Here is a 6,939-nt window from a genome sequence, read left to right as displayed (position 1 = left end):
GATTGGATAATGTTATGAGCATCCTCCTACTTGCACAGGCTGGACCCCTTTCTCTCATCTTCCATCACTAATCCAAGAGGCATGCCAACTGCCAGATCTGCCAGCCTCTCCCCTGGGGTTTCTCCTGCCTTACCTCAGCTACTGCCAAGTCCCCACATCTTTGTCTCACATTACATCGCATACCCATCTTCCAGATTGTCTTTCTCAGTGCATCTCCTCACTGCTTCTTTGTTCAAGACTAGTGATATTTCTATACTGATAATTTGTGTCAGGGTTAGACAGGTTCACTCTTCCCAACTTCCTGAATCAGGGTGTTTTCACTGTTTCTCGAACTACCACAATCATACTCGTGCCCTTGCTTGTTCTCAAGTTGTTCTTCAAGTCAAGGGACACCCTCACCTTCTCCATTTTTTTCAAATTTTCCCCCAAGACATATCTCAGGTCATATCTCCCCTCTCAGGTCATATACCCTTGACTAATACTTTTCTAAGAAACTTAGTATGAATATCTCCCCCTTCTTAACAGAACCAACACTTAATTACTTGAAATACCATTTAGAAAACTGCTTATATTCAATGTAGAACATTGTTGAATATTATATGTGATTTTATGACATGAGCTCCTTAAGGCAAGGGACTTGCTTATTACTGTGTGGACCTGTAAACCTTGAACAACGTGAATTTTTATGGGACAAGTCCTTAATACCAGACACTCAAGAAATAAACTCATTCAACAAATGTCCTCTACTATGATGTACCTATCTTTGAAATGCATCTTTGAAATGCATAAGGCAATTTCCTAATAAAGAGAAAATTTTTAAATATACCCGTTTTTTCCTTCCCTATTTTTAAAGTAAACTTTTAATTTTAGAACAGTTTTATATTTAAAGAAGAAATGTGAATATAGTACAAAGAATTTCTATAAACTCTATACCAGTTTCCTCTATTGAACATTTTATATCAGTGTGGCACCTTTTTTACAATTAATGAAACAATTCGGACTACCTTAGTTTTCACAATGTCTTTTTTTTGTCCCAGGACCCCACTCAGGATACTGTGTGTCTTTTGCAGACGCCTCCTTGGGCACTTCCGGACTGTGACAGTTTACCAGACTTACCTTGTTTTGATGACTGAGAGTTTTGAAAAGTACCAGCCAGGTGTTTAGTAGAATGCCCTTCAACTGGGATTCGTCTGATGATTTTCTCATCGTTAGAGTGTGATTATGGGTTTTTGGTAAAAGATCACAGGGTAAAATGTTATTTTCATCATATCATATTTAGTACATTCTCTCAGTACGAGCTATCACTGTTCATGTGAATCTCCATCACCTGGCTGAGGTTGTGTTTGTCAGGTTTCCTCATGGTGAAGTTTCCCTGTTTCTCTCCCTTTCTAAACTGTCCTCTTCAGAAGTAAGTCCCTAGTGCAGCCCATGCCTAAGGGGTAAGGAGTCAGGCTATACTTTCCTCGTTTTTTTTTTTTTTTTGGTTTAGATGACATACAATCTTATATTGGTTTCAAGTATGCAACACTGTGGTTCAACAGTTAACTCACATTGTTAAATTCTCACCCACACTAGTGCAGTTACTGTCTGTCATCATAGGCTACATCTTCTTGAGGAAAGGGTATTTACATAGCTTAATTGGAATTCTTCTGCATGGAAGATCTATTTCCCTCATTTACTTATTCAATCACTTATTTATGTCAGTATGAGCTCACAAAGATTTTATGCTTTGGATTATAATCAGATACTACTTTTTAATTTTGTTGCTCACATTATTCTGGCTTTGGGAATGGAGACCTCTGAAGTCGGCTCTCATGTTCCTTCGAGGGACCCCCCATCAGTGTGCGCATACATGCATTTTGAACGCTTCCTTACTTTCTGACACCACAAAATGCTTCAGGCTCATCTCACAGATCTCCTTCCCAGTCCTAGAATCAGCCATTTCTCCACGAATGTCTCCTTGGTTCTTTTTATTGAATAATAGTTATTAGAATCAAGATCTAGGCAATAGATGTGAGTGTTCCTTATTTTTTGCCCCACTCCTAGAGAAGTGATCAAGATAAGTGTTAGTGTAACAAGCATATGTAATTATAATACTCTCAGGGCTTAGTTGAATGAAAGTGTATGTCCATACAAAGACTTGTATGTAGATGTCCATAGCTGTTTTACTCATAATAATTAAAAAAAAAAACTAGAAACAGACCAATGTCCCCAACTGGTGAATAGATAAACTGTTCAATATCCATACTTTTCCTAAAAAGGAAGACACTACCTATCTGTGCAACATGTATGGATATCAAAAACTTTGTGCTGAGTTAATTAACCCAAATATAAAAGACTGTACTGAATGGTTCCATTTATATGACTTCTAAAAAAATGCAAAACCTTAGGGGCAGAAAACAGCTTAGAGGTTCCAGGGATCAGGAATAGTGAAAGGAGGCTAACTTCAAAGGGAGCATATGTTAACTTTTTGGGGTGACAGAAATCTAAATATTGATTGGGTACCTGATGGCATATATTTGTCCAAACTCATTGAACTGTGCATAGAAAGGGTGAATCTGATTGCTGTAAATCATACCTCAATTTAAAACAAAAGGAAAGAGAAGAAATACATTTTATGCATCTTATGAATCACCTTGGCATTCATGTAAAAGGAACTTCCACGCGATTGAGGATCAGCATTTGCGTGTGCTTTCAGGTTATCAGTGCCTAGAGAGGCAACTCAGAAACCTCTGTCTAGTGAGAAAAGAACAGAGAAGACTTGATAGGAAATGACACTTGTGCAAAGTGAAAGGTCATGGCTTCCACAGGTTGAGTATAGTACCTGACACAGGATATTCAAGAAAAAATAACTACTATGATTAAGTTTGCTATTGTCCCAATTAGAAATTTGTCAGTAAGTTATGCAAAACACAGTACTAGCATTTGACACTGGCAAATGTTTAGATAAAATATCTGTGTCCTATGAGCTCATTGTTAAATTTATTACTGTTGAGAGGGAGAAGTATAAACAAAGATTGAGGTTATTAAAAAATACACAATAAAAATGAAGCAAAGATCAAAATGAAAATTTTTTTCTCTAACACCACCTCCTATTTTTTTCTGTCAACTTACACGGTAATGAAGGCTTAGCTCTTTTTGTCTGAAAAGTCATTAAAAAAAATTAAGATAGCATATTAATTTTATAGAGAACAGGGAAAAAAGAAAAACATTTTTGAGACCTGAGCATTTTATTATTATTTTTAAATGTAAGTAATTTATATGAAGTGCAAAAATGTCAGTCATACAGCTTGATGAGTTTTGACAAATGTGTATATCCATGAACACTATTTACATCAAGATACAGAATATTTCCATCAACACTGAATGTTCTCAAGTGTTCTTTTCCAATACATGCCTCTCCACCCCCACCAACAGACATGCTTGCTCTGAAATCTATCACCAAAAGTTCATTTTGCCTATTTGATAAATTCAAATAAAAGATATCATACAATATGTACCTTTTTATCTGGGTCAACATAAAGTATTTGATATTTATTTTTTCTGTTATTTGTAACACTATTTTGTTTCCTTTTAATGCTAAGCAATATTCCACTGTATGAATGCACCAGGTCTCGTTCATCCCTTCTTTTGATAGACATTTGGGTTCCAGTTTTTCCCTATATAAATAAAAGTGTGGTAAACTTTCTTGTATGAGTCTTTTTTATATTTCTTGGGTGAAGAAAGACTTAGCAGAATTGTTAGATCACAGGGTAAGTATATAGTTGACTTTATAAATGATTTCCAGAACTTTCCAAAGTGGTTCTTCAGTTTATACTTCCACCAGCAATATAAGAGAATTCCAGTTACTTCATAACCTTATCAGTATTTGATATTTTCACTTTTTTTTATTTTAACGATTCTAGTGGGTATGAAGTAGTATCTTAAGACTTTTAATTGGCATTTTCTGATAACTTATCATGTTAAACAACTCTTCTTGTGTTTACTGATCCTTTGAATGTATACTTTGTATGTATATTGTGTGATATATGTAACAGAATAACTTTTTTTTAAAAATATGGAACGCTTCATGAATTTGCATGTCATCCTTGTGCAGGGGCCATGCTAATCCTCTCTGTATCATTCCAATTTTAGTATATGTGCTGCTGAAGCGAGCACAGAATATATAACTCTTTTACCCATATTTTAAATGGAAATTTTGCCTTTCTCTTACTACTTTATAGCCGTGTTTAATATATTCTGGATATAGCCCTTTGCTAGATATGTGTATAAAAACATTTTCCTCTAGTTGGTAGCTTATTTTACTTTTCTTAGCAGTGAATTTTGATATGCAGACATTTTTAATGTTGATGGAGTCCAACTTTTCATTACATTTCTTTTATGGTTAATAACTTTTTTCCTGGTCCAAATAAAATTAATCTCTCCCAAAGCCATGAAGGCATTTTTTTGGGGCTTTCACATTTAAGCATATGATCTATCTCAATGTAATTTTCTTCTTAAATATGGATAATGAAAGTCATTTTTCCAACTTTCATATGGATATCCAATGATTTCAGTACCATTTGCTGAAAAGATTTTTCTATCCACATTGAGTTGCATTACAAACTTTGTCAAAAGTTAACCAACTGTATTTTGTATGAGTCTATTTCTGTACTCTGTTTTGTTCAACTGAATTGGTTTGTTGACCTTTATAAAAATACCACACTGTTGATTAATTATGCATTATAGTAACCATTAAAATCATGTACTTTGCTCTTTCTTTATATAAATTTTATGTTGGGTATATCAATTTCTACAAAAATGTTTCTGAGAATTTTGACAGAGAAGACATTAAATTTACATATCAGCTTGGGTGAAGGACAGTCATCTCTATACTATTGTCTTCCATTTCATAAGCCTGGCATATATCTCCTTTTATTTGGCAATGTTTTATAGTTTTCAGGTAAAGTTCTTACATATATTGCATTGACTTTCTTCCTAGACATTTCATGCTTCTTGATGCTATTGGAACTGATATTGTTTTAGCATTATATTTTCTAATCATTGGTTGTTAGAATGTAAAAATGTAATTGATTTTCATATGTGAGTTTTTACCTGTGGCCTTGAGAAATTAAAGTATTATTTCTAACAATGGATGTTTTGTTCATTTTGTCTCTCAAAAAGTGATTTTGTAGATTAATGGAGATATTCTACATTTATTATATGTTCATCTTTGAATAAAGACACTTTTACCTTCTTCCTTTCCAGTCTTTGATGACTGCTGAAGGTCTGGGCGGTGGGTGCTGAAGGTCAGGGTGGTGGTGCTGAAGGTCAGGGTGGCTGTGGCCATTTCTCAGCATAAGACAGACGTTCGCTACATCTATTGATTCTTCCTTTCATGGATGGCTTTTGTGCAGCATGTGATGTTGTTTGATAGCATTTTACCCACTGAATTTCTTTCAAAATTGGAGTCATTCCTCTCAACCTCTGCCACTGCTTTATCAACTAAGCATATGGAACACTCTAAATTCTTTGCTATCATTTCAACAGTCTTCATATCTTCACTCTCAAGAACTGTTTCCTTTGCTCACCCATAAGAAACAACTCATCTGTTCAGCTGTTATCATAAAAATGCAAATAATCATCCCTAAGTAGTGAACCTGATTTTATTGTGTGAAGACGTCAGTCAGCCTACTTTGTTCCATATGGCGTTCTTACTTAGTGTACACAAATGTTGAAGGCAAATGTACTACAATTCAGAGCTTAAACATCGACAAAGGTGTTGCCTGCAAAATATGCAAGGTATATAAGGAATGATTTTCTTTCTATGATTTTAAAACATTAAATACAACAAAAAACCTCAATGGAAGAAATACTTTTATTTAGTACCTGGGAGACCTCTGGTAGTAATGATTGGGTCTCATATATCAGTTTTTCTACAGACACAGTTTACTTAAAATGCATTTTAGGTATGTCTTTCCTCTTTCTCTAGTTAATATAAAGGAAATTCTAACCATACCTGGCAATAAAATAGAATGCAAACATTTGTAAAGAGAAATTATTTCATATACATGACTATGTAGTGAGGTCTAAGAGTGCATCAGAAAAATGTAATAGTAAAGGAGATGGAAAGCTGTAGCTATTATCCTGCTTTGAAAAAATAGATGTAAGCAAATATTGGACCAGGTACTCATTTAATTTCTGGAATATCTCAGATCTTACATCCATCTTTTCTTCAATGAATCCTGCTCATGCATAGAAATTAAATATACTAGATACTTTAGAGCTTGGAATTTGGAGAACCCATTCAGCTTTGTTTCGTGTGTCTAACATATGATCCTAACCTGGATCCATGAGAGAATTCAGGACATCTACAAACTAGAATGGGGAAAACAAAAATCACATCTTTATTTTCACCATTCCTATATAAAGTATACTGATTACTACAATTACATATGTTGGCAAAATATCACAGTCATATTATAACTGTGACTTTATAACCACTAGAAATCAGGTACCATTTCATATCACATTCCAGGTGCAAAAGATAACTCAAAATATTACTTATACTCATCAATGCTTTAAAATCATGGTAGTTACTTGGCTTTCTCTTAGATTTTATTTAACACATTAATAAATATAGGTATATTGGGTAAAACTGCAATAATTTCAGAATCTGTCACCTGGCCTTAGTCCATCTCCATATCAATAGGTATTTACAAGAGATGAGGAGAAGCCATTCTCCCCTTAGTCCAACCAGGACGGGGAGAGACACAGGCGAGTGGGAGTAGATGACTTCTTGTAAGCAATAAATGGGTTTCTCCCACTTTATTTTTCCCTTTGACTGATTTTGGCTTCACAGGTTTCCCAGGCTGGGAACACATATACCAATCTGTTTTTTAAAACAGTACATTTATTACAAACATTATATTTTAATATAAAAATATTAACAATTTATTT

At 34.4% G+C, this 6,939-nt stretch overlaps 1 non-coding gene across 1 annotated transcript; it reads right to left on the bottom strand.

Annotated features, from left to right (window-relative positions):
- Window positions 1-4,051: 4,051 nt before the first annotated feature.
- LOC118930185 (U6 spliceosomal RNA) lies at window positions 4,052-4,158 on the bottom strand. Its single transcript, XR_005031923.1, has one exon. It is a non-coding gene; the product is annotated as a U6 spliceosomal RNA (small nuclear RNA).
- Between the last annotated feature and the right edge of the window lie 2,781 nt (window positions 4,159-6,939).

The sequence above is a fragment of the Manis pentadactyla genome, chromosome 2 (genome assembly GCF_030020395.1).
Source record: "Manis pentadactyla isolate mManPen7 chromosome 2, mManPen7.hap1, whole genome shotgun sequence".
In the NCBI taxonomy this organism is placed as follows: domain Eukaryota; kingdom Metazoa; phylum Chordata; class Mammalia; order Pholidota; family Manidae; genus Manis; species Manis pentadactyla.
Note: the sequence above shows the minus strand (reverse complement) of the source record. Positions and strands in the feature narration are given on the sequence as shown.